At 46.7% G+C, this 16,827-nt stretch overlaps 1 pseudogene; it reads right to left on the bottom strand.

Annotated features, from left to right (window-relative positions):
• Positions 1 to 260: 260 nt before the first annotated feature.
• Positions 261 to 5,631, bottom strand: LOC149326117 (uncharacterized; annotated as a pseudogene).
• Between the last annotated feature and the right edge of the window lie 11,196 nt (positions 5,632 to 16,827).

Genomic DNA, 16,827 nt, shown 5'->3' with positions numbered 1-16,827 from the left:
ATCAAAATGAATGGGATCCATTGGGAACGTGATGTTACCATTATAATCCGGTAGTGATGTGCTTGAGGAGAGATAAAATGCCTAAGCAAAAGTTTCATTAAGCACCGTAGCGCTGTCGCTAATAGGGATGGGATTTGATTGTGCATCGAGAAGAGATACTGATGGCTGGTCTGAACCGTTGACAACGTTCCAGAAATTTTTTGGATCAGTTAGTAAAAGTGATGGCAGAGTAACGTTAAAATATCGTTCCTTGGCTATTTTTAACGCATTTTTGTACTCCTCAACCACACCTCTGAGTGCTGTCCAATGTTCAGGTTTTCCTAATGACTTTGCCTTGGAATATAACCGTCTTTTTTTGTTACCAAGGCGTTTTAATGACCGGGTGAACCATGGTGACCTGCCATTAGTAGTGATGATTCTCCGAGGAACATGCAATTCAGTTAGCTCATGTAGTTTGTTCTTAAATAAGCACCAGTTTTCATTAACAGACCTTTGGTCAGACTTTATGAGAAAGTCATCCAAAAATAGCTTAAGGCCATCATTAATTGACGTAAAATTTGCCTTAGCATAGTCGTAAACGGTTTTAGTTTTATTTCGCGATTTGTTAGACGGTAAGCTTAATTCGATAAGGAGTATGCAATGATCGCTTAAACCTGGCAAGTAGCTTACGTCGGAAACAAGGTCTGGAGAATTAGTTAGCAAAAGGTCTAATATGCTTGAGCTTGTAGATGTCACCCTTGTAGCTTGTGTGACTACTTGTGTTAATGAAAAGGTGGAGCAAAGTGCTGAAAAACTTGTTGATTCTGATGATCCATCGTTGCCTAAATGAGTGTCTGACCAGTTAATGGCAGGAAAGTTAGCCACCAAAAAGAAAAATAGGCCGATAGGGAAACCTTGTTTGAATTATGTTAAGAATGTCATGGAGGTCATTACAAAAGCCAACAGTAGTAGATGGTGGACGGTAACATGCACAAAAGAGGAGAGCTTTGTTGTTAATTTTGATCTGGACACAAATGAACTCCAGAGTAGTATCTGTATCGTAATCTGTATCTAATCTGCTCAGCATGCAGCGCGCTCTGTGTTCATGGCAAGATACGCCCCCATGTGATAAGGGCGTTACCCGCATGTTCACATCGTGTATAAAACCAGTGCTGAATAAACGCGAGGGCTCACTTTTGCCCAGCAAGTGACACGCGACGTGTCGTCGGCTGTTCCACTCGATGCATGGTGACAGAAGTGGTTAGCATGGCAATGCACTTCCTGCACGACGCGTGAAGACCAGCGACCCTGTGGCGGAAAATGGATTTCCTCCAAGCACCGGAGCCGCTCCTTACAACAGGCGACCTTCGCAAGAACTGGCAGCTCTTCAAACAAAGGTTTGAAAGTTTCCTCACGGCGTCAGAGGTCGCAGAAAAGCCTCGGACTGAGTCCAAGAAGACAGCGTTGCTTTTGAGCGTCGCGGGCGCAGAGGCCATTGAAGTCTTTAACACCTTCACGTTTGCAGAAGGCGAGAAGAACGACGACTATGCCACAGTGGTGAAAAAATTTGATGAGTATTGCATTGCACAGACCAATGAGGTTCACGAGCGGTACATATTCAGGAGAAGAATCCAAGCTGCTGGCGAACCAGTGGAGCATTTCTTACGAGACCTGAAGAATCAAGCACGTGCTTGCAACTTTGGCGCTTTGGCGGAATCGATGGTGAGGGACCAAATTGTGTTCGGGATAAATGACGACACGGTACGTGAAAAACTCCTGAGGGACAACAACTTGACCCTGCAGAAACCAGAACAAGCCTGTAAAGCAGCTGAAGCATCAGCAACTCACAAGGAAATGTGGAACCAGGAACACCAAGTGCATCCTATCAGCAGGACTAGCACGAGCCGCGAAAGCCGAGAACAGACACGTTATGACTGCCGAAACTGCGGCAGGAAACACTCCCCAAGAAGGTGCCCTGCTTTTGGGAAAACGTGCCGTAGATGTCAGCGGAAAAACCACTTTGCCAGATGTTGTAAAGCGACGGCAGTCGTTGGCGAGTTGCAAAGCGGCCAAGACGATTTCGACATTCTCGACGTATCCGCAAGGAACGTGTCCAGCAAGCATGACTGGACGGTGGAAGTCCAAATCAAGAACGTGGCAGTTCAGTTAAAGGTTGACACTGGATCGCAGGCAAATTTGTTGCCTTATGGATTATACGCCAAAATGAACCCACAGCCGCCCCTGTACCCCAGCAGTGCGATTTTACGCTCCTACGGCGGAGATGTAATCAAACACATTGGCGTCATGCGGGCCGAAGTCTCTTTAAATGGTTGCATTGCCATGCTGAGCTTTTTCGTGGCACGAAAGGGGTGCCAAGCAATCCTAGGACTTGAGGCGAGTGAACGCCTGGGACTGATTTCACGCGTAAACAGCGTGTCGCAAAACAGCTCTGAAGAAGTGGTTGCCAGCTTTCGTCACCTTTTCACTGGCACCGGCTGCGTCAAACGAGTATACCACATGGTGCTTCGCAAGGACGCCACGCCAATGGTTCAGAGACCTCGTCGAGTACCACTGGCTTTAGAGGAGCCACTTCGGGACGAGTTGACACGTATGGAACAAGCCGGAATAATTGCAAAAGTCACTGAGCCAACAGACTGGGTGAGTCCCCTTGTTATCGTACGAAAGACGGGAAGCTGCGAGTCTGCATGGACCCCAGGAAAATAAATGAGTGCCTCAAGCGCGAGCACTACGCGATGCCGAGGCGGGAAGACATAGAGGCCGAGCTGGCCGGCGCAAGAGTATTCTCTCGCCTAGATGCAAACGCAGGGTTTCACCAAATTCCCTTAGAAGACGAGACGTCTAGGATATGCACTTTTGCAACACCCTTCGGCCGCTATCGATTTTTGCGACTGCCTTTCGGAATATCATCAGCGTCCGAAGTATTTCAGCAAACCCTAAGTGAAATTTTTGACGCGCTTCCTGGCGTTAGAGTGTATGTTGATGACATACTTGTGTGGGGCAATTCCCAACAAGAGCATGACCAACGTTTCAGATCAGCACTAGAAGCGGCAGAACGTGCGGGCCTTACCTTCAATCCAGCAAAGTGCGAGTTTGGCGTTCAACGAATTGAATTCCTGGGCGACGTGATAAACGAAGAAGGAATCCGTCCAAATGCATCCCATGTCGAGTGCATGTTGCAGATGCCACCCCCTAATGATAAACTAGCCGTTCAACGCATGCTGGGTGTCGTGAATTATTTCGGAAAGTTTTTGCCAGCACTAGCAGAAAGGACAACGCTTCTCAGAAGCTTGCTAAAAAAAGACACTGTTTTCGAATGGTCGGCAAATCACGAAAAAGAGTGGAGAGCGCTGTGCGACAGCCTTAGCAAGCAGCCCTTGTTATCAGTTTTTGACCCTGAAAAAGAAACCAGGTTATCATGCGATGCGTCACAAAACGGAATCGGTGCTGCCTTGCTGCAGTATCACAAAGGTGCATGGAAACCGGTTGCTTACGCCTCCAGAGTGCTTACAGATACGCAGCAACGCTATTCACAAATTGAAAAGGAAGCAATGGCCATAGTTTTCCGCTGCGAAAAATTTCACCATTTCATGTATGGGCGGAAGGTTGTCGTGGAGACTGACCATCGTCCGTTGATCTCCATTTCGCAGAAGGCGATCGGTGACATGCCGCCAAGACTGCAGCGATTTTTTTTGCGTCTGCTACGCTATGACATTTCCATGCATTATGTTCCAGGAAAATAGCTTCTATTGGCGGACATGCTGTCCAGGGCTTCCGTTAAGGGCGCAGCAGATAACGCAGACAACGACGACGACGTCGAAGTGCACGCAGTAAGTGTGGTCGATTCTCTTGTCAACGAAACCACGTGGAAAGAACTGGCTTCCGAGACACGGAAGGACACGCAGCTCGCCGCTGTGCTAGAGCACCTAGAGAACGGGCAACCAATTGAAGGACCGCTCAAGCCTTTTGCCGCTGAGCTATCGGAAGTAAAAGGGGTTCTCTTGAAAGGCTGTAAGATTATCATTCCGGCAAGTATGAGGCGCGATATGTTGGCAAGAATTCATCAAGGCCACATGGGAATTAACAAGTGCAAAGAAAGGGCACGGCGCCTGGTGTTCTGGCCAGGAATGAACACTGATATCGAGACGTTTGTACAGGCATGTTCTGTATGTAAAACGTACGCTTACAAGTTGCCGCAAGAGCCTTTGATTATGCGTCGCGTTCCAGACCAACCATGGTACCGCGTCGGCATGGACATTTTTTGCCACGCAGGTCGGTCATACTTGTGTATCTATGATGCCGTATCCAATTTTCCCGAAGTCCAACAGCTCGTAGACACTTCAGCAAAAAGTACTGTAGATGCAGCAAGTGCCATATTTTCCAGATATGGCATACCTGTCGAGGTATGCACTGATAACGGGCCTCAGTTTTCCAGTAGAGAATTTGCCATGTTCTCAAAAGTGTAAGATTTCAAACACGTGACCTCAAGCCCGTATTTTCCCCGCTCCAACGGACTCGCCGAGAAGGGGGTACAAGTAGTCAAGAGAATCTTGAAGAAAACAACTGAAGCTAAACAAGACTTTTGGCTTGGTCTTCTCGCTTACAGGTCAACTCCACTGGAATGCGGCTGGTCACCAGCCGAAATATTGCAGGGACGCTCGCTGCGAACAACTCTACCAGCCGTTCAGGTCGGACAAAGCCGACGGGTTGACAAACGCCAGCAAAAAGACTACTCAAGAGGGCCACTCGCACCACTCAACAACGGCGAAACGGTCAGAATAAAAGACGGCTCATCATGGAGAAGAAAGGCTCGGGTTCTTCGGTCGTCTGGTCAACCAAGGTCATACGTAGTCATGACGGAAGACGGGCAACTCTTGCGACGCAATCGCGAGCATCTGCTACCGACCAGAGAATCTTTTCGCCTTAGGGGTCCTCCTCACGACGACGAAGGTGATTTTGAAGAATACGCTGCCCCTCCCAGCACACAACACGACCCAGAGGCGGCGCAAAGTCCAAACAGCACGGCGAGCATTGTGCCGACAGTTCCGCAACAAGCAGCTGTTCCAAGAAGGACTACAAGACAACGCAGACCACCTCGGCGCTTAATGTGTGACGCGAACTTTCAACAAGTGCCATGACTGTATTCAGTGCGCTGATCTTTGCTGTTTTTGATGTGCAGTGATTCTTTATTTAACTTCCTTTTTGTTCTCCCGAGCTAAAAGCGCTCCTTGTCCTTCGTTTTTTTTCCCTTTACGAAGGGGGATGTATCGTAATCTGTATCTAATCTGCTCAGCATGCAGCGCGCTCTGTGTTCATGGCAAGATACGCCCCCATGTGATAAGGGCGTTACCCGCATGTTCACATCGTGTATAAAACCAGTGCTGAATAAACGCGAGGGCTCACTTTTGCCCAGCAAGTGACACGCGACGTGTCCTCGTCGGTTCCACTCGATGCAGTATCAAGGTTAACTTCGAAGCATTCTATATCCTCAGATACAGCGATTAAAGTGCCGCCGCAGCCAGAAGGGCGGTCACAACGAAATATATGGTAACACTTGTGTGAGGAAAATATTTCGCTATTGCGCACGCATTCATTGAGCCAAGTCTCTGTTAGTACGATAATATCAGCCCCCATGGTATTGGCGGTGCAGGATAAGCTGTCACGATGACAAAAAACACTGCGTATATTAGGGAAAAGGATAGAAATGTTTCGAAGTGTTTGCGCAGGTCGATGCTCATCTTTATCTAGTTATCTTGGAGACCCAGCAAACCACAAACCTCCCATAGATGTCCAGATTAAGTCTGAACGTCTATGTACCAAACCAAAATCTCTCAGACGTCTTATCTACCAACCTTTTTCGTGGAAAAGCTGCAGACGTACCCACGACATCATATCTGCCTTAACCTAGACTTCTCGTAGATATTACTTGTCAAGTCCTGGGTATGTAAGCGAGATGTATAATTTAAGAATTCCATATTTTTCAATCGTTCGATATTTCGTGTTGCCTTACTGCATTTAAAGTTTGAAATCGCTGTTGACTACAAATTGGAGGCATGACCAGCGCTGCCTGTGTTTTTGTGTTTTTTCGTGCTCGCTTGACGGCAACATTATCCTGCCTAGAAAGAAGAAAAATACGGGAAGTAGTAAAGGCAAATCTGAATGCACACGCATCAGGTTTCTGACTCAACTGTACGCAGTTGGTTTGAAATGCCAGTCACTTTGGTCAGGATTCGCATTGTTATTTCATTACTATTCTTACATTCAATTTATACCTTGTGCTACAGCCTGCAAGCTATCTGAACCACACTGAAAAGTGAGGACACACTAAAAAACTTGTTTGTTATTTAGCAGCCAGGACTATATAATAACCATTTTTTCTGATTAAGCATGTTTTATTCAACTTATCCAACGATTTAAAATACAAGAATTGCTTCAGTGCAATTTTTGGGAGTTATTTTTTTTTCAAAAATGTCTTAAATCTGCTAATCGCGCTAGCAATGATAACTGTTGGAATGTTGAGCTGAGGAAAGCTTAGGCATTTGTGTTGCTGAATGTGTGACCTCATATTTCTTGAGAATAAACTTCTTGAGTCCCGCTTTTTATCATCATGTCAACACTGTAATCATGTCCAGTGCAGGCCAAAAATTTCTCCAGTTAACCCTGTGCCAGCGGCGGCCCCCTTATCCCAGCAAACTTCCGAACCTCATCTGCCCACCTGCCCTGATCCTCTCTGCTGTGCTTGCATTCTCTCTGAATCCAGCCCGTTACCCTAATGATAATTGGTCATATTGCCTTCATGCTACATGCGCTGCCCATATGCCTGTTCTATGCTGCGGACAGGCGGCGGCGGGGAAAGTGCGGTGAATTGTGTAAGCCGCCATCGCGTTGTAGTTCGTATCGTATTTTATCAATAATAGCGCAAATTGCGCATGGCGATTGCAGCTGTGAAAAAAGTAATATGCTACAATTTAAAAATAATTAACTTATTTTTCATGCCACACCAAGCCTGCTACTAAGTACAAAAAAGAGACGATACAAAATATGTGACAGTTTCGCACATCCGCACGAGGCTAGGTTCAGCCATGGCGGCAGTGGTAGAGCGCAGGGCGTGTGCCATTTCAATCGTGTTCCGTGGGAACATTGTGTTTGAAGAACCTCGACACAGAATTAATTATTCCCTTATTATTGCTGGCGAGATTGTTCAACCGTTCTTTCCTTGATGGAGCTGAAGGAAGACAGTTTGCTTGCTTTTACTACTCGGCGAAGTGGACCCGTCAGTACGAATTAGGACTACAAGTCGTTTTCACCGGCTGGGATCGTGACCTTTCTTGGTGTGTACTCAGTCTCAGTTTACTCATTGAAGTGTATTTTATGCTATTTTTGCGTTCGTAATGAAAAAATTCTAACGCATTTATCGGCACGTTATATTTTTACGCTCACTCGTTTGGCTGTTTTGCCAAACTCGCTGTGTATTGAAACAAAGGCTGGTGATGTATGCAACTGGCCTCTACTACCGAAATGTGGGCATGCGTTCGGATGGTGTGCCGAAGTGCGTGTGCAAGCACACTCTGCTCAGCACGACTGCCTTTTAGTGCTGCAAGGGTAACCTTTCACGCTTCATAGACTTGCGTCGGTAAAAGTGGCGTAAATTACTGGGTTTGTTTGTTGTGGTTGCTGTGCCATTCTCTTGTCACCTGTAAAAGTGAACAATTATGCTTTCTTTTGCAGCAACCCTGGCCTATTGGGCTCGGCTGAAGAGTATTGATGCCACCGCAGCTGTTAACCTGACGATTATGCTCAACGAGAAGATTCAGTGAAAGTGAAAGCGCCGAGCGCAATAAAATACTGACGCACTAGGAAGTCATCTGCAGTGTTTTGGGCTCCCATGATGGCCATGTACTCGCTTACTCAACTGTATTTGAGCTACCTGGAGTGCTTGGACGTCCCAACGACTCCATAGGGAAGTCTGTGGCTGGGATGCAGTAGGTCTCCGTTCCATCTGGAATTGTAACAGGTGTCAGCTGCATCTCGTATTGCAGCTGGTTCCTGTCTGGAAATGTCTCTTAAAACAGTAGGACTGGAACCAGTTAGAAATTTTCACCTGGATATTGATCTATGTATTGTCATATTCTCTTTATATAGACGTCTAGGCTACGTAGACTGGGCGTACTTACATGTTCACAAATATCTGATAAATGAAGAGCGTGATGTCTGCAGTACGTACCTACAACGTGAACTGGACCCCAATTTTCATGTTGTAGGTGCGTAGATTTTTCGTAAACGGTACTAATATGGATGTCTAATGGAGGTGTCTAATGTCCAGCGTAAATATCTTGCTGATGTCTATGGTACGTTTTATGGTTTACTGGGGAAGAAGGGCTTGAGTTGGTTACAACACGTGTTGAATTGTTTTCCCGGACACTATCAGTTATAGGGCAGTACACGTAACATCTTTTCTTAAGAATAAGCTTGTTGTAGCGGAGGCTAAATGATTCTTCGGGCTCAGTTTGTTTTGCGAATTGAACAAGTTTCTTCCGCACATGCCTGGTGGCCTGAGAAAAATCTTCGCTAATTGAGACGTCTGAATCTTTCAATTCGGTCTCTGCACCGAAAACTCTTTCTCTGATTTTATGATGCGAAAATTTGACCAGTATTGGGCGCGTTTTCTCTGGTCCAGCCGTACCAATTCTATGGGCGCGCTCAATGTCCATTTCAGCTAAGGTTACAGACATTTCATCTTCAATAATTTCCCGTACCTTCTTCTCAGATTCAGCCCATGATTCAGTCGATACGTCTGGAACATTGAAAAACACCAGATTTTCCCTTCGAGACCTATCCTCTAAATCGTTTAAACGGATTTTAAGCTTCTCATTTTCGTCCAGTGCCCTTTCAGCATTTTCTTTCACCGTCGCCAAATCTTCACGAACTTCATCTAGAAGCTCCAGTTTATCTTCAACCGAATTAAGGCGTATCGAAAGGTCTGCAATCTTTCCGCTCAATTCTCTCTGATTGGCTGTGAGGTCTTGCAAGGAACTGAATATACGCTCCTGTCCTTCCTCAATTTTAGCAGAACGGTCCCTAAGGTCATGAAGCAATGCTAAAACCGCTTCGCTTCCGCTGTCCGGAGCGTCTTGAACCGACTGGGCATTCTTCGCGGCACCAGTTTTGTTCGGCCCAGGATTCAGTTCAACATCCCCACACAGCAGCAATTTCATTACGCAGAAACACTCATGCACATGATTCAAAAGCAATTGTGGGCACGGGAACACAACAAGGAATGCATTACTGGAGCGCTTAGAAGATGTGTAACTAACCTGGAACAGGCAGAAGCGGAACAAATTGGTCGGCTGCATTGTAGCGTTGTTCCCATGCCCACTAAACTGTTGCGTTCGTCGCCTGTTGCTTAAGTAGAGCGGGCTTGATGATGTCGATGCAGTTGCGGTCAACAGTCCAGGAAAAGCCGCGGTAATGGCGCCGGCGTGGCATCCAGAAGATGGGCAGAACACACGTCACTTCGCGCTGGCTTCTCTTGCTGCAGCACGTGTGGCAGAAAACCATCGCAACACCGACAAGGCGCCGCGTCGGTGCTTGTGCTGGAGATGGTCACGATCTGGAACAGGCAGAAGCGGAACAAATTGGTCGGCTGCATTGTAGCGTTGTTCCCATGCCCACTACATTGAGAAATGCAAAAATATTTCCAGAACAGTTCTTGAAAAATGAAACTGATTAAAATGCGGCCACAGTGAGGCTGTGTGTGGTCGATAAAAACTATATGGTATAACAGAACCTCAATGCGTTGCATCCCAAGCAGCACACTAGATAAGGACTAATATGCAGCTACAATTGGATTGGAAAACGTTTATTGTCAGCACTGAGCCCTAGTGGGCATTATACTAGGTGGCTTCGAGCCCATGGCTCTTGGCGCGACCTTGTGAGCCCACTCAGTGGCCCGGACTTGCGTCAACGGGTCTGAGCTGGCCAGTATAGCCTCCCACCACTCTAGAGAAGGGACTGGTAGTAGGTCCGCCGGTGGCGGCGCCTTTTTGCAGCTCCATAAAATGTGGTCATATCCGGCTATCTCGCCGCATTGTTTGCAAGTAGCGTTGTATTGTGTTGGATACATGTGTGCTAGTCTCGACGGGCTAAAGAAGGCTCGCGTCTGGAGCCGACGCCACGTTACCTCCTGGCTTTTGTCGAGCTTTTTGTCTGGTGGAGGATAGATCCTCCTTTCCAGTTTAAACTGATTGGTGTATTCGTGAAATGATATGAATGCATATCTCGTGAAATTTGGGGACTCAACCCGGCTCACTGCTCGGCTGACATAACCTCGAGCTATACTGTGAGCCAACTCGTTTCCCCTGTTCCCCAAGTGTGCCGGCACCCATATTAGTTCCACCTCTCTTTGGTCCCAGTCTTTATCTCTTAGGATTCGTTCTGCCTCCTGGGAGATCATACCCCGCGCAAAATTGTTGATAGCCACCTTGGAGTCGCTAATTATGGTGACTGCTTTGGTGCTGGCCATTGCCATGGCGATAGCCGCCTCCTCCGCTGTCCCTGAGGTTTTTGTTTTGACCGAACCGGCCGTTAATGTTTCACCCGAGTCGTTCACGGCCACGACCACAAAGGAGTCGCCTTCGTATTCCGCCGCGTCTACATAGGTTGTGTATTCCGAGCCTTCGAGCTTGGCTTCAAGGGACTTTGCTCTGGCTCTCCTTTTGCCTTCGTGAAAAGCAGGGTGCATGTTTTTTGGAAGTGGTTTAATAGTGAGTAATTTTTTGGTCTTTGGTCTGCCTGCGCGTTTCTTTCCGGAATTCTATCATGTAATCCTAGGTTGCTCAGGATCTTTCTCCCCGGGGGTGAGGTCGCAAGCCTCCTTAATTGCGCAAATATATGTGCCTCGCATAGTTCCGTGGTGGTGTTGTAGATCCCCAGTTTAAGAAGTCTTTCCATAGGAGTGCAGTGGGGCAGCCCCAATGCTGCTTTATATGCCTGCATTATGATCCCATCTATTTTGTTCTGTTCCGCCAGCCCTAGCTTGAGGTAGGGAACGGCGTAAACTATTCTGCTTATCACGAAAGCCTGAACCATTCGGCAGAGATATTTCTCTTTGACTCCCCGTCTTTTGTTAGCTATTCGCCATATGAGCCTGGTTGTCATGTTAATTGTGGACTTAAGCCTGTTTATTGTCTCTGTGTTCTTTCTATTGTCCTGTATTATAAGTCCTAGGAGCCTGATTTTGTCAACTCTGGCTACCGGAGTCTCATTTACCAGTACGGGAATGTCTCCTGCGTTGGTATCGCGTTTCCTAGCCCCCTGGATCACCAGAAGTTCGGATTTGCTTGGCAAGCATTTTTATCCTGCCCATTCCGCGTAATCCTGGACAATATCCATCGCGTGTTGGAGATTTTGTTCTATTTCCCCATCGTTTCCTGTATGCGTCCATATTGTTATGTCATCCGCATATAGCGTATGGTTTATACCTTCGACAGTCTTCAATAGCGGCGGTAGGTTTTTCAACGCCAGGTTGAATAAGAAAGGAGAGAGCACTGAGCCCTGCGGAGTTCCCTTGTCTCCCAGCTTAATAGTTTCTGACTGGATGTCTCCTAGATTTATTTCTGCAGTTCTGTCGGTTAGAAAGTCTCTTACGTAATCGTAGGTCCGCTTTCCAGGGGCAATCTCCGCCAGATTAGTTAGTATTACCTCGTGTTTGACGTTATCGAAGGCTTTATGTAGGTCTAGGGCCAGTATAGTTTTGGCGCCCCCTTTGTTCGGCGGGTCTATGATGTCTGCTTTGAGCTGGAGCATGACGTCCTGCGTGGACAACTTGCTCCTGAAGCCTAGCATCGTTTCAGGAAATACCTCCCTTTCCTCTGCGTATTCCTGGAGTCTGTTTAATATGACATGTTCCATCAGCTTCCCCAGGCAGGACGTTAGCGATATCGGCCTGAGGTTGCCCACTTCAAGTTTCTTCCCGGGTTTTGGAATAAAGATTACTTTAGCATGTTTCCGTTGTGAAGGTAGACTACCTCGTTTCCAGATCTCATTTAGGTAATCTGTGACTGCCGTGACCGAGACTAGATCTAGGTTCCTTAGCATTTTGTTGGTTACCCCATCTGCCCCCGCTGCTACAAAGTGTGCCCCCTACTTCTTTTTGTGTTTTACAGTACCAAACAACTTCTATATATATACAGAACACCTGAAAGGCCATGCAGTCTCTCATACAGCCCAGTCTGCTGCAGCATACACTGACAAAGAGCACTGCAGTATCAAGAACTGTAGAATGGTGCCACAGCAAAGGAAGACGGATTTAGGAGGCCTTCCCAAAGTAAGCATGCACTTTCTAGCCTCCTGCCATCTACAAACTGCATGTCCGTACTATGAAGTCATACTAATACACTGAAGTGAAGATTCTTCCACACATAAAATAAGTTGATGTAACACATTTGCACAGCCTAGGGTGGATGTGCATCTTGAAAGAAAACTGGGGAAACTGATTAAGGACAAGAGGAGAACCACACGAGAGTTTATTCTTTCTGCACAGTTTTACAAAGGCCTTAACAGTCTTTGTATTGAAGTAAAAAAATAATGACATCTCAATTAGCACTCTGAACCACCACATGAGAAATTCCCTTTATATTTGTTACATGTTACCTTGTAAAATATTTGCATGGTCTCTCTAAATTATGCTTATTTATTGGAATCACACACCATAAAAGACCTGCTTGCACTGGTTTCAATGACTGTCACATGCCACATTTGGCAATTAACTGATTTCATTTAATTTATTTCATCCTTAGAGGCCCGAGGGCGTTACATAAGGAGATGCTGCAGTTGGGGTTAAACACTACAAATAAAAGACAAGAAAAATAATTAAATAAAGAGCTCATATTGCGCGCCATTCACCTGGCAATAAATCCTTCCTCCACTGAGGAACAAATCATGCGGAGCGAATGTGCCTGTAGCCCACTCTAAAGTTTTTACAGCCAGAAGGGGAACCCCTCCGGATATGTAAAGAAAAAAAAGAACCTGAAAACCCAGATAAAAAGATGCATGCCACCAGCTGAGATACTAGAGCACACTTATAGCAATTACCAATATTATATCCAGAAACACGTACGCTGGAAGAATGAACAAAGCAATAATGTATAACATATATCTGCACAAACAAAACTACAGTTATGTTTACAGTGAAAGAAATTTGTCTTCACCTGCATCAACTCTCCTTAAAGGCATTGCCTTAGGTTACAATATGGCAATATATGACATCTCCGCCAAGGTGTAATGAAACAGAGCCACGCAAGTGTCTTAGCGGAGCTGTCAGAAACCTCTGTGACGCTTAAAAAATTCAGGGGGCACTTTGACTGTCTAAAGTGCGTGGAGGCGAAAGCGTTTTCCGCACCACTTTCGTGCTTCTGTGGCACTGGTGGAGTCACATGTAATTGAGTACTAATTACTAAGTGATGACAAATCACTAATTAATGGTTAATTACTGATTAATGCCTGAATACTAATTAACTGCTAATTAAGCTTAAAGCGTAAGCTTCGCCTTTAGGAGTGGAACGCGGCAGCGTGTTGTAGCGCTGCCAGGGAGTCCACGGAACTCCACCACCCGTTCGGCGCGATGCCTTGCCGTTTCAACGCAACGGTTTTTGAGGAAAGGAAATGGCGCAGTAAATCTCTGTCATCTCGGTGGACACCTGAACCGCACCGTAGAGGAACGGAGGATGTGGGAGTGAAAGAAGAAAGACGAAGATGGCCCGTAATGAAGAAAATGAAAATTGTATTTGAGTAAAGAAAATTACCCAGTAACTGTCTCACATATCTCGGTGGACACCCGTCAAAATTCAGGGGGGGGGGCACTTTTTTGACCTAAAGTGTGGTCACTGATGTGTGGTTAAGATGTTAAGCTTCGCCTCTAAGAGTGGAACGCGAGAGCGTCTTGCAACGCTGCCAGGGAGTCCCGCCATCGCCCATTCGGTTCTACGCCTCGCTTGTCGGTAAATTGGTTTTTGAGGAAAGGAAATGTATTTCTCTCTCATATCTCGGTGGACACCTAAACCTCGCCGGAAGGGAAGGGAGGAGGATGGGAGTGAGCGATGACACCGTATTCACTAGACGTGCCTTTGTTCATTCCAAACCATCGAGCTAGCATGGCGGAGTGGATAGCATGCTCGTCTCGCACTCCGAAGACCGGGGTTCGAATCCCGAGCTCGACCAATTCCTTACTCGGTTTTATTTATTTATATGGCCTGACTAGAAAAGTCAATTAGGCTAATCGAGTAATTAAGCAATTAACTAAACTCAGTCCCACTTACTTGGAGCATCACTATACGATCCCTTCAATTGGTTGCCTGGTTACTAGCCAAAGTACAATTGGCCCCGTTTGAAATTCGCGCACTGTGACGTCACGACCGTTTGGACCAACTGAAAAGCGTGACATATCTGTCGACAACTGCTGCTTACAACGATGAGACATTAAAGGCTTTCGCCTTAAAAGATTAATTCCGGATTTCTCCGGCTGCACTCAGCCCCCCGTGCAGACTCCACTCACGGTACACAGCTGTCAGGACGGTACACAGCTGTCAGGACCTCCGTGAAAGGGACTGCAGCACCAACGAATCACCTCTGCCTCCATCTTGCGCCAAAAACGCCCGCTTGCACCATTGCACCGACTCCCGCGGCATGCCCTTTCCCACACACCCTGTCCTTTCCGATTAAATGTTTTCACCACCACCACCAACCGAGGTTCTAGTAACGAGAACTGTTGATTTACTTTTTCACGTTTTATTTCTTCATTTTATATTTGTTTGTTTCTTATTTGTGTGGTTTGCTACTTTTCACATTTCATTTTTGTTTCCTTTCTTATTTTAATTGTTCGTTTATTTTTCCTGTATTTATTTTTATTCCTTTTATTTTATTTATGAAAGCCATGGATTTACTAGATGCGCCTTTATTCATGCTCAAACTTCAGCCTTCGTGGCGGAGTGGTAGCGTTGCCGCCTCAAATGCCGAAGGCCGTGGTTCGATTCCCAGCTTCGACGCAGTGTTTTGAAGCGAAAAGCTTGACTAAACTCGTCAACACCGCGCTTCGCGTGGGCCACCCCTGGGCGCTGCCGTGGCGCGCCCTTTCCCTCCTCGCCACCCCGGCCGTTCTCCTCCTCGCCACCGGTTTACCCTTCGCCCCTGCCGCGCGGTCTCCGCCGCAGTCCCAAGAGAAGGTTCTTTCGCAAGGCGTTGCGATAACGCGTGAGCGGCGGCGGCTGTAGAAGAGGCGCAGACATTCGCCATGGAAGAAAGAAGAGAAGACCCAGAAGTGATAGCGAGGGAGTTGGCTCAAAAATTCAGGGGGCACTTTGACTGTCTAAAGTGCGTAGAGGCGAAAGCGTTTTACGCACCACTTTGACTGCTTCTGTGGCACTGCATGGCGTCACATGTAATTGAGTACTAATTGCCAAGTGACGACAAATCACTAAGTATTGGTTAATTACTGATTTGTGCCTGAATACTAATTAACTGCTAATTAATGACGCTTAAGCTTCGCCTTTAGGAGTGGAACGCGACAGCGTGTTGTAGCGCTGCGAGGGAGTCCACGGAACGCCACCACCCGTTCGGCGCGATGCCTTGCCCTTTGAACGCTTTTGAGGAAAGGAAAGCGCGCAGTAATTCTCTGTCATCTCGGTGGACACCTGAACCGCACCATAGAGGAAGGGAGGAAGTGGGAGTGAAAGAAGAAAGACAAAGATGGCCCGTAATGAAGAAAATGAAAATTGTATTTGAGGAAAGGAAATTACGCAGTAACTGTCTCACATATCTCGGTGGACACCCGTCAAAATTCAGGGGGGCACTTTTTTTACCTAAAGTGCGGTCACTGATGTGTGGTTAAGATGTTAAGCTTCGCCTCTAAGAGTGGAACGCGACAGCGTCTTGCAACGCTTCCAGGAGTCCATAGAACGCCATAGCCCATTCGGTTCTATGCCTCGCTCGTCGGTAAATTGGTTTTTGAGGAAAGGAAATGTATCTGTCTCTCATATCTCGGTGGACACCTAAACCTCGCCGGAAGGGAAGGGAGGAGGATGGGAGTGAGCGAAGACACCGTATTCACTAGACGCACCTTTGTTCTTCTCAAACCATCGAGCTGGCATGGCGGAGTGGATAGCATGCTCGTCTCACACTCCGAAGACCGGGGTTCGAATCCCGAGCTCGACCAATTCCTTACTCGGTTTTATTTATTTATATGGCCTGACTAGAAAAGTCAATTAGGCTAATCGAGTAATTAAGCAATTAACTAAACTCAGTCCCACTTACTTGGAGCATCACTATACGATCCCTTCATTTGGTTGCCTGGTTACTAGCCAAAGTACAATTGGCCCCGTTTGAAATTCGCGCACTGTGACGTCACGACCGTTTGGACCAACTGAAAAGCGTGACATATCTGTCGACAACTGCTGCTTGCAACGATGAGACATTAAAGGCTTTCGCCTTAAAATCTACACTGCTATCGCGGTGCTCCCAGTGCATTGTGCGCGAAGTGCGACAGCCATGACGTCAAACGAAGCATAAATGCAGCGTTTCGCTTGTATATCCAGGCTTAACCAGAGCTAAGCCACAGCGAATTTTTTTTTGTAAGTAGTGACGCCAAAACGCGGACAAATCTGCTGACACGGCTGCTAATGACACTATTGGCCAAATATTTAGGGGAATTCCCCAAGGTGGAGTAAATTTGTAATAAGGGAGTAATTACTCATTAGCATCCACCCGAGCGCAGCCATACGGCTACAAAGGAAAGCTATACAGCTTTCTCAGAAACTTCGTAGTTGAAGAAAAATTCGT

The sequence above is a fragment of the Amblyomma mixtum genome, chromosome 10, assembly GCF_055824585.1.
Source record: "Amblyomma mixtum isolate Tamu chromosome 10, ASM5582458v1, whole genome shotgun sequence".
NCBI classification, from domain to species: Eukaryota; Metazoa; Arthropoda; class Arachnida; order Ixodida; family Ixodidae; genus Amblyomma; species Amblyomma mixtum.
Note: the sequence above shows the minus strand (reverse complement) of the source record. Positions and strands in the feature narration are given on the sequence as shown.